A 12,311-nucleotide genomic window follows, 5' to 3' on the forward strand; every position below is an offset into this window, starting at 1 on the left:
CTCAACAGAAAAGTTGAAGTAGCTTAAACTCACTGAAACAAAGGAACTGACTCAGGTTTTTTGGCAAGTTCATAATTACAATCGAACCCTTTCACATAGTCGTTTGTTACATTGCTATAAGTATGAATTTCTGCCACACCAAGATAATTGTATAGCATACAGAAAGTTTACCTGTACATGGTTCCTGAGGACTATTTAATTCACCAATTATTCTGAGTATGTGAACCTCACAATTATCTGTGCATAACATTTATTAAAATCATTTGAATTAACAAAAAGTACAAAGTGATCTCCTGAGACAGAAGTGAGGGGAACATCATCTACAGTATTTCAGAATGACTGCTACAGAAACCTAAAAAAAAAATATAATAAAACTTGGACGGTTGATTTGATCATTTCAATTCAGGAGTGTGAAAAAGCAGAATAATTTGTTGCATATGTGATGTTGGTGAGGGCTGTTGTGTTAGCAACTATTGAGAGGCAGCACCTGGCCACTCGAAACGTTCGGACATTAGAGGAGGCACAGAGGAAAGTAGGATCAAACACTGCATCATAAAAACTGTGGAGGAGGTTATGGAGGTGCTCTTGGATGTTAGTGTGCGTGTTGTAGAGTTTAAAGTGTGCATGAGTGTGCAGTCATTTGTGTGTGATGTTTTCCCAGTTTTATATTAGCTCTGTACAGAAGTTAATCATCATCATGTCGCACCAGCTGTTTTGATGTCATACAGGTTTACTTACAAAATCTAAACACAACAAATCCATTAGTTTCCAAATGGAAATCTGTTGTTTTGCTGTTCAGCAGAGATTGTCCAGAATTTTGAAAATTACTTTGCACCAGTTGTAGCAGTGCAATTCAACGTGACCGACGGTCTTTGTCTGCTCCTCTATGCTGTTAAAATCAGTGGAGCATAGTTAATATGGAACTTGATTGTAATTTGCATTTGTTCTTTCTCATCAGTAATTGAGGGTGTTGACATTGACTCAGTGAAGTGCAGCTCAGCATCTGAATCTTATTCTAAGACTTTGTCTCAGCTATCAGCTAATCAAGAATAATTCAGTGGAACATATCTCGTGGGTAAAACTGGTTGATACAGTGAATAGTTTTAATTGTGTTCTGCTGTAGATAAAGACAACTTGTTCAGTTATTTGTTTCAAAAACAGGACCCATAGCCAGACAACAAAGGAAGCAGAGTTCAGTGCATGGATTTAATGAGCAAGCAAGTCAAAAACTCACAAAGACAAGCACACAGAAATAGCTGAAGGAAGGAAGGAAGGAAGGAAGGAAGGAAGGAAGGAAGGAAGGAAGGAAGGAAAGAAGGAAGGAAGGAAGGAAGGAAGGAAGGAAGGAAGGAAGGAAGGAAGGAAGGAAGGAAGGAAGGGAGGGAGGAAGGGAGGGAGGGAGGGAGGGAGGGAGGAAGGAAGGACCATCGATTCACACAAAGGACAGGTAATCAGTAAACATGGAGAAAAGGGAGGAAAATGCTCAAAAAGAGGAAATAAACCATAAAAAATATATCTGGGAAAACAGCAGCAACAAACCATCACAGGGATGCAAACGACTGAGATTATGTGCACACAAATGGACATGTATTTGACTCATATTGGCCAGAATGGTCTTCCCACTGGAGTGCAGTCTAGGAATGCAGGCAACAACAATGTACTCGACTGAAAATATATTATTTTTCAAGATGCTATATTTAAAGCTATATTACTGATTCACACATAGCTGCATCACCTACTTTTGGTTTCTCTTGAATTAAAAGGAAAAGTTTTTTATGCTTATATACAATATTGTCATTCATTCATTCATGGACAAATGCCAACAACAGTAATTAACAAATACCAACGATGATCAAGAAACACTTAGCACATGTTAACAAACAGAACAGCAGTTTGAGTTAAAGACCCTCATCTCTATATTTTCACCAGAGACAATGTTTATATAACAGTTTGAATTGATAAGTACTTTGGCATTTCTTGTGTTGTGAGTCCAGATTGTTCCCTAGTTTCACTCCGCACAGACACACAAAAACGGCAATGAAAAATATCCAAAACCTCTCAAGTTATGAGCTCTGACTGGAGTTATAAAAAATCATTGTCTTTAGCTGCTTATCTGCACTGCAGATCATGGGTGTGCTTGAGCCTGTCCCAGCTAACTACGGTTGAGATGCAGGGGACACCCTAGACATGTCGCCAGCGCATTGCAAAGTAGGAAAAAATCATTATGTTATATGACATAAAATACTCCTTTAAAAACGTCTCCACAACTCGTTCTGCTTCATGGTGGTTTGCAGGTCACCCAGTCAGTGGGTTTTCATTTGTTTGTTTTTTTGTTTTGATCAAAAGGCTTTTGACCAGAGTAACAACTAAATAATTATTCCATGGAATACAGAGACTGGTGGTGGTGGTGAGACCACTAAGCTGATGAAATAAAGACTGTTTTTTCAGTAAAACTGGGTGAGGCAGCGGTGGAGAGGCACCCATAACAGCAGCATTACTGTGGTAGAGTCCTATTTTAACAAGACAGCAGGAATGTGATAGGATAGCTATGTGGGCTTGTTGCTGTCATAGTGAAAATGAGAACAGCTGATATCTTTATTGACAGCTCCAGACACCGACAGCGGAAAATTATGATTGAGCATGCATAACAGGAATGAATGTCAGGATGATGTGAGGATAGCTTCACTGAACACAGCAACTATGTCACAGTCTGGTGGATAATCTGAATTTAATTCAGTCAGTTGTTTTTAAAATTAGGTCTGTAGCTGATGTATCCCACAAATCACTGTGAACAGATTATTGTTGGGGGGGGGGGGGGGCATCACTATCCCAGGTATATGCCTTTTAGAAATTACACTTGAAATATGGAGATGTACTTACATTTTCTTAAACACAAACAGTTGTCCTTTACCAATTAGTTGATTTTACATGTGCATCCCCAAAATAGCCTGACTACATCTTTATTTGTTAAACTGAGGATTTTGACTTTGAATTACACCAGAAGATAAAAGATCAATTCCACCACCTCCTCACTGTTATCCCCACTGCAATCTGAAAAGTACCACCTGTTTATCAAATATAAAGGTCACGGCTGAACATAACTAATGCATAAAAGCTGATTATTTAAAGCATAGAACTGTACACTTATGTGTAGAAAAGAGAATATTTCTGGGCAAACAAATAGGAAATAATGGAATATTCTGACCTCTGACCTCTCCAAGGAACCATCATCTTATCGTGGTGGAGAGGTTTGTGTGCCCTAAGGATCCTGGGAGCTGTGTTGTCGGGAGTCTTGTACTCCTGGTAGGGTCACCCAAGGCAAACAGGTCTCAGGTGAAGGGCCAGACAAAGAATGGTTCAGAAGATCCCATGACAAATCGGAAAGGGAAAAATGTGACCCTGCCCGGAGGAAGCCAGGGGCCCACATCTGGAGCCAGACCTGGACGGAGGGCCCGTCAGCGAGCGCCTGGTGGCCAGGTCTGCCACGGGGCCCGGCCGGGCTCAGCCCGAAAAGGCAATGTGGATTCTTCCCACCCCTGTGGACCCACCACCCACAGGGAAGACCAACGGGGTCGGGTGCACTGCCATATGGGTGGCAGTGACGACAGGGGGTCATGACGGACCAGACCCGGGCGGCAGAAGTTGGCTTTGGGGACGTGGAATGTCACCTCACTGGCGGGGAAGAAGCCTGGTGGGGCTTGCCTCCACGCATAGCCAAGGTTCTGGATCCAAACTCTTTCTCAGACGGATAGCTGGTGTCTCCCTTAGAGATAAGGTGAGAAACACTGCTGTTCGCGAGGGGCTCAGAGTAGAGTCGCTGCTCCTTCGTGTGGAAAGGAGTCAGTTGAGGTGGTTTGGACATCTGGTGCGGATGCCTCCGGGACGCCTCCCTAGGGAGGTGTTTCTGGCACGTCCAGCTGGGAGGAGACCTTGGGGCAGACCCAGGACCAGGTGGAGGGATTATATCTCAACACTGGCCTAGGAACGTCTTGGGATCCCCCCGTCAGAGCTGGTGGATGTGGCCGGGGAAAGGGAAGTTTCTGGCTCCCTGTTGAAACTGCTGCCCCCGCGACCCGACTACGGATAAGCGGTGGAAGATGGATGGATGGATGGATGGAATATTCTGACATGCTCTATTCATGAAATGTAATTATTACCTGTAAACCATCATCACCATTTCTATCATTTTAAGTTAGTGATATTTGCACAAGGAAATAACGTCTTTCTGCTTCTTTCTGATGTCAAATTTATGTCTATCTGGAACAGCTTGGTATCATGAATGAGACTGAGGACCTGGTAAATGAAAGCTACTTTCCATAGTCTCTTGAAAAATCTGCTATGGAGACAGTGAAGCAACTCAATTTGCCTCCTATATTGCTAGGATGTATGTTAAGACAAAAACAGAAGGGAAAACATCTGTTTCCAGTCACACAATTCTAGTTCTAACAGAAGGGAAAAAGAAGACAAGAGTTACACAGGCGGGCGTGCAATTGGACGGATGGACGGATGATAGATGTAGTGGCTCCATTGGCTTGTCAAGAACTAGCCAGTATAGCAATCGCCTTCCTCTTATAAACCCTGCTCAGCACAGAATGGGCCTTCTTTACTAGTTTGTCTAGACTACTGCAACTTTTATCATTCATGCTGGTTTAACTGAACATATACAGCACATCACTGAAAACCTCAAGGGAGCTCCTCAAAAAAAAAAGATGTGGCTCTGACCCCGCTTGTATATTGCCACCACTTGTAGGCCACTCAAGTTTCTCATCCAACACCACCCACAAGTACTTGTATGTCTGCACTTTTCCAGTGACCTCCTCATCTGTCCAGACTAACTAAAATAAACTCCACCACTGACTCCTTTGTATTCAGTATTCAGGTCTTATTGCTTCCGTCAACGAAGGCCTGGAATAATCCCCTTCCTGTCCACACAAGCAAAACAAAGTAACCAGGCACATTCAGGTAAAATAGGTAGGCATATTCCCAGAGCAGCAAATTTAATGCAAGATCTATGCTCACATGTACATTATGCAGTACATGTGAACAGTAAAAGCCACCAGTCTCTTTAGGCAATATTACTGAAAATTCCAGTGACTATGTCTGGCTTAGTGTTTGGTCCAGCAGTTTCAGGTGGAGAAATTAGGAGAGATAAATTATTGGAGTTTTACAAGTTTGACAAAAGTTTCAGACATCACACTGCATTAAAACATGAGTCAAGCCAATAGGTTTTAATGCTTCTTGTAACTAAGTGGATGGATAGTTTTAAGTCTTAGACCTTCTCCTTGCTAGGCTCATGGTGGGACAGTGTACTTTATGTCATACCTTTCATGCTCAGAGCCACAACACCTTTAGTACAAGCAGTCTTCAATCTAATCTTTTATTAAGAATTTAAATGATTTTATTGTTAAGTGAGATAACAGCCACATTAAATATTCATAGACATGTTCTCTGCAGGTCCAGCTATGTCAGCGACATACCAACCACGTACACCCCTGCTGCTAATCTTCTTCAGGAGTTGATTGCACCTGCACATTGTTCACTCATTTTAGGAGAGGCCTAAAGATTGCTTTCTCTTTCTCCAAATTTTTGCTGATTACTACGTGAGTCAGGCATCTTGCAGGCCCAGGTCCTTAGAAAAGCATGTTGTTGCATCTTCAACGAAGCCTCTACAATGGAGAAACCCTCACAGTCTAGTCACCTTCCCTGCACTCTGCCACCAAGTCAGCATATTCTGGTCTCTTTGTAGGGACATCACCAACGCCTCCTCCCAGAAAAATCTTTGCTTAATCAACAGTTCTGATTTTCCACAAAATATATGGAAAGTAAGGTCCGCAAGAGTCCGTTCACAATAGTGCAAAATGGAGCCACACTTTGTTTTACAGCACTCCAATGAAATGTAACTAGTCGAACAGTGTGTCAAATCGAACAAAAAATCTTCATTGAATAGTGTTCTATCAAGTTCTATCACAATTTGACACCATACACCATACACATACTATTAGACCAAAATATACTCAGACACTTTCATACAAAATTATATCTCATTTGAAAAAAAGAAGAACCTAAGGAAACAACTGTGAGATCATGATCTTACAATTTTGATGATATCACATTATTTGTTTTTGCTTTTATTGTTATTAGTCTAAAAGCATTTTGCTGGTGGCTTTTTTTCTTGCGACTGTTGCATTGTAATCAATTAAAACAAACTGCCATTATTTTCTTGTGTATTGCCGTAGCTTGTATCTACAGTTATTGCTCAAACTTTGAGCATGTCAGCTTCATCCTTACAAGCTGTCAGCATCTATGTTCTATATCTGTTTTCTCTATACCTTTCTAGTTTAAATGGAAACCAGACAATAAACCATCATCATACAAGTATGTCTGCCTTAAAATGCATAGCTCCCATGCCCTATGTAACTGTTTATGTTACCAAAGACTCAGATCCCACACAAAAACCCTGTTGCACATAGACTTCAATATACTCCCAGCACAGCTTTGGCAGCATTGGAGAGAACCGTGTGATGTATGTTAGGTTTCTGACATGTTGCTTTGATACACAAAGACCCTCATGGGTGTCTCCGGAGGAGTTCTTCCACAAACCTGTGCAAACAAACTTGCAGAAGCATTGCACAAGTCAGAAGTGACATAATGAGGGCAATGAAAGTACTTCACTTCTAACTGAAATACCACTGGATACTGAATGCTGGCTGTGAGACATGATTGGCAAGTTGGAACGTCTTGACCTCAGCTGGTTCATGAAAAAGAAAACAAAAAAATATGTACACTAATTGATTCAGGCTCATGTTTGAGTGGTGGAATGAAATATGAAGCTGCTACAGGGGCACTGGCAATTGTTTTCAGTGCTCTTTAAGTCTTACCTTTTGAGTAATGGAAAGTAACTAATTACATTTACATACAACATACACAAGATTGTAGGTACTTGTCTTTTATTAAGAATTTAAATAATTTTATTGTTAAGTGAGATAACAGCCACATTAAACATTCAGTTGTAGTTTCTGTTTTCACTGTATTTATTGTTATGCTCCACTGATTCAGTATTTGTCAGAGGCAAACATTTTATTTCATTCCATTACTTTCTATTCCAAGCCGAGTGTGAAGCGGTTGGGATGAGAATCAGCACCTCAAAATCTGAGACCATGGTCCTCAGTCGGAAAATGGTGGAGTGCCCTCTCCGGGTTGGGGATGAGATCCTGCCCCAAGTGGAGGAGTTCAAGTATCTTCGGGTCTCGTTCACGAGTCAGGGTACGATGGAACTGGAAATCGACAACGTGATGCGGACTATGTGTCGGTCTGTCGTGGTGAAGAAGGAGCTGAGCCGAAAGGCAAAGCTCTCGATGCACCGGTCGATCTACGTTCCTGCCCTCACCTATGGTCACGAGCTGTGGGTCGTGACCAAAAGAACGAGATCCCGGATACAAGCGGCCGAAATGAGTTTCATCCGCAGGGTGTCCAGGCTCTCCCTTAGAGATAGGGTGAGAAGTTCGGTCATTCGGGAGAGACTCAGAGTCGAGCCGCTGCTCCTCCGCATCGAGAGGAGTCAGATGAGGTGGCTCGGGCATCTGGTTAGGATGCCTCCTGGACGGCTCCCTGGTGAGGTGTTCCAGGCACATCCTACCGGGAGGAGGCCCCGGGGATGACCCAGGACACGCTGGAGAGACTATGTCTATGGCCTGGGAATGTCTTGGGATTCTCCCGGAGGAGCCGGACGAAGTGGCTAGGGAGAGGGAAGTCTGGGCTTCCCTGCTTAAACTGCTGCCCCCGCGACCCGACCCCGGATAAGCGGAAGAAGATGGATGGATGGATGGATGGATGGATGGATGGATGGACTTTCTATTCCACTTTTTCCCAACAACTTTAGCTTGTTTGTACTTTCAAAATTAAATATTTGTATCTTTCATTCTGAGTGAAAAATATTTGTTTATAGACATCTTTATTTTGAAATTTTTTGATAAACTGAAGCATTATGGGTTTTTAACTTTTTAAGATGCACAAATTATTAAATATCTCTTGAATTTGGAAAATGCACTGCCAAATAAAGCTGTTTTTGTCATCCCTTGAATTTTAGAGATTTTACTGTGGTATTAGCAGTGTTCTCGTTTGTGTGTGTCCTTGCTCTTTTGAAGCACATTTTTTGACAGGGGAAGCATGATCATCAGACAACGTGCATCCTTGGGACGTAAGCTTTCAATGCACTTCTGTTCAACAAAAATATTCACAATTTATCCATTTCTCCACTTAAATTTCGAACCTAGAATTGACATTGTGTTTTGATTTCGCGCAAGTTTCTTGTCACGAGACTCATCTGCGTGATTCAGTCTTATTAAAATTGAACAAGGGCGGCAGTGGGTAGCGCTGTTGCCGCACAGCAACTGTATGCTGGGTTTGCATGTTCTCCCCATGTTTGCGTGTGTTCTCTGGTTTCCACCTTCAAAAACAGGTTAATTGGCCTCTCCAAATGTCCGGTAGTGTGTGAATGTGTGCGTGCATGTTTGTCTGTGTCTCTGTGTGGCTCCGCGTTTCCATCGCCTCACGCCCTCACTCAGCTGGGATAGGCTCCAGCTCTCTGCGACAGTGGATGTAGCGGTTGTGACAATCAATGAATGAGTAAAATCGACCTAACGGCAACACGACGTCTGTTCATTTTACATACTGCAGTGAGAGAGTGACGAGTTAGTCTTACATTATCACCATGCCTACAAAAATGACGCAAAAGTTGGAGAAAACCGAAGTGACAATGAGTGCTTTCTTGAATAAAAAACAATCAAAAGTTAATAAAAAGAAAGATTCAAGTGTTACTGTGGACGTTACGAAGAAGATGCATAAGAAGCCAAGCAAAAACCAGCAAAAATCCGAACATTTGTACTGCAATGGATGCGATTGTTTCCTTGGCTGAGGCATGGCTAAATGTCAGCACCCAAGACAAAATGCAGCTTACAAAAATGTGCGTAGAGAAGGCTCTTTCAGCTTGGTGCACTGTCCACAGGAGAATATATGAATTAAAGTAGTTTTAAACAAAACTACTGAGTGAAAATCAAAAGGGAAAAAAACTGTATTACATCTTTCTTTTTTTCTTAAACTGATTTCTTTTTTTAAGAATGACTACCAGGCTTAAACATTTTGATAAAAAAAATACTTATTTCTTTTTAATTAAATAGTTATGACATCGTTATTAATAAAATTGTTAAAATTACCATTTTGTTTAGGTTTTATATTGCACTATTGGCAAAACTCAATCCATGTGTACATTTCTCTATTCTTACTTTTGGGATTCATAAATGGTATGTTTGGATGTACAAGATTTTGTTGAAGCGCATCCTAGGAATGCACTACTTTCTTGACATAAAGTGAACTCTGTATTAGTACTCTTACCTGAGACACATTGAGATTTTCAAAGCATTTTTTCATTTATTTATCTTCTGAGGAACAACGTTTGACAAACATCCATCATATTTGACTCCGGCATCCAAAAAATATCTTCTTCATTTCCTTTCGGCTTTTCCCTTCAGGGGTCGCCACAGCGAATCAATTCCCTCCATTTAACCCTGTCTTCTGCATCCTCTTCTCTCACACCAACTACCTTCATGTCCTCTTTCACTACATCCATAAACCTCCTCTTTGGTATTCCTCTAGGCCTTCTGTCTCACAGTTCAAAACTCAGCATACTTCTACCAATATATTCACTATCTCTCCTCTGGACATGCCCAAACCATCTGAGTCTGGCCTCTCTGACTTTATCCCCAAAACCTCTAACATGTGCTGTCCCTCTGATGTACTTATTCCTGATCCTATCCTTCCTGGTCACTCCCAAAGACAACCTCAGCATCTTCATCTCTGCTACCTCCAGCTCTGTCTCCTGTCTTTTCCTCAGTGACACTGTCCCTACACCAAACAGCATCGCTGGTCTCACCAGTATTGTACACCTTTCCTTTAATCTTAGTTGAAACTCTTCTATCACACATCACACCTGACACTTTTCTCCACCCGTACCATCCTGCCTGTACAGGCTTCTTCACCTCTTTTCCACACTCTCCATTGCTCTGGACTATTGACCCTAAGTACTTAAAATCCTTCATCTTTTTGATCTCTTCTCCCTGTAACCTCACTCTTCCATCCCTGTCATTCACACACATGTACTCTGTCTTACTGCGGCTAACCTTCATTCCTCTCCTTTCCAGGACAAACCTCCACCTCTCTAACTTCTCCTCCACCTGTTCCCTGCTCTCACTACAGATCACAATGTCATCTGTAAACATCATAGTCCATGGAAATTCCTTTCTAACATCATCTGTCAGCCTGTCCATCACCATAGCGAACAAGAAGGGGCTCACAGCTGGTCCCTGATGCAGTCCCACCTCCACCTTGAATTCCTCTGTCACACCTACAGCACACCTCACCACTGTCTTACAATCCTCATACTTGTACTACACCGCTCTAACATACTTCTCTGCCACTCCAGACGTCCTCATACAATACCACAGTTCTTCTCTGGGCACCCTGTCATAGGCTTTCTCGAGATCTACAAAAACACATTGCAACTCCATCTGGCCTTCTCTGTACTTCCCTATCAACATCCTCAAAGCAAATACTGCATCTGAAGTACTCTTTTTTGGCAAGAAACCATACTGCTGCTCACAAATGCTCACTTCTGCCCTTAGTCTAGCTTCAACTACTCTTTCCCATAACTTCATTGTATGGTTCATCATCTTTATTCCTCTGTAGTTGCTGCAACTCTGCACATCTCCCTTGTTCTTAAAAACGGGCACCTGCACACTTCTCCTCTATTCCTCAGGCATCTTCTCCCTATCTAAGATCCTGTTGAACAACCCAGTCAGAAACTCTCCTGCCACCTCTTCGAGACACTTCCATACCTCCACAGATATATCATACCCACTGCCTTCCCTGTAATCATGCAAGCATGCAAATAGGGAGAGGATGATGGTAGAATGGCGGACAGCAACACACCCTACGAGCAGCTTGGTGCCTTGCTTGAGGGCACCTTGGCAGTGCTCAGGAGATGAACTGGCACCTCTCTAACCATCATTATCAGTCATACTTTTTGTCCACGCTGATCTTAAACCATCCAGTTCGCCAAGCCAAATAAATCTGAATAAACTGTTTTTGGGTTGTTGTTTTTTTATTTTTTAAAGTGAAGTACAAAAGTAAAAAAGATATTCTATTTTTATGAGGAACTTTCTTGTAGATGACCTGAACTTTTTTCCAAGTTTAATCATTAAGCAAACTTAATTTCATTCATTCACTTATTTTCACAACCGCTTAATCCGCTGTTGCAGGTTGCAGCGAGCTGGAGCCTATCCTAACTGGCTTAGGGTGTGAGGCGGGGTAAACTCCAGGTGCGGCACCAGTGCACGCGCACACTCCGACCTACGGTCAATTTGGGACCGGCCAATTAACCTGAATGGTATGTTTTTGGAGGGGGGAGGAAGCTGGAGAACCCGGAAAGATTTATTTTGATAAATTTATTTTTCTCAAAACAAGACTTTGCGCATTTTCTGTTACGTCAGTCCAATACAGAGGAAGCAATTTTCAATTTCTCATTAGTTGTCATTTTATTTTTTACAGAGGAGAGCTGAAGCCACACACTCCAGTCTAATTCAGCTGAGTCTTTATCATTTGCATGAAATCGTGTGGCTAGCATTTTTACTTGTCTTTATAGCCATATTCTTTATGAATTTTGTATTTATTTTTGTATTTATTTATTGCTTTATTCCTTGAGAATGAAAATAACTTTATATCTGTAATTTCTTTGTGTGGCAATAAACACCAGAAACTATTCCAAACAGTGCCATTCCAAACTTTGATTTCATTTAACTTTGGCAAATGAATGAAGTCTATTCATTGCCTGAAATGGGTTGGATACCTACAAAAAAGATCAGCTGTAGCTATTCAAAAACTATAAAACTTATGGCATTGCGTCCAGCCAGAACTGAATGGAAGTTTTTGAATCGAGCATATTTTGTAAATGGCATAGAAGCAGATGAAAAAAACTATAATTTGAGCAAAAGCTCAATAAGGTGATGTTTCATGTGGAATTACAGAAGGGAGAATGAGAAGGAGGATTGTGAAAGTCATGTTGTCAGCAAGAGGATCAACTGGAAAAGACAGGAGAACCAAGAGAATTAAGTACATAAAGAAACATCTGTTTAATTGGCAGTGGCGGGCCGTGCATTTTACACCTAGGCCTTCAGTGATGTCCTACTTAGTCAAACTTGCATAAATACATCCCATAATACTGTATGTGGCTCCAACCACTGCCACCAATGTAGCAGTCA

Source organism: Antennarius striatus, chromosome 2 (genome assembly GCF_040054535.1).
Source record: "Antennarius striatus isolate MH-2024 chromosome 2, ASM4005453v1, whole genome shotgun sequence".
Lineage (NCBI taxonomy): Eukaryota > Metazoa > Chordata > Actinopteri > Lophiiformes > Antennariidae > Antennarius > Antennarius striatus.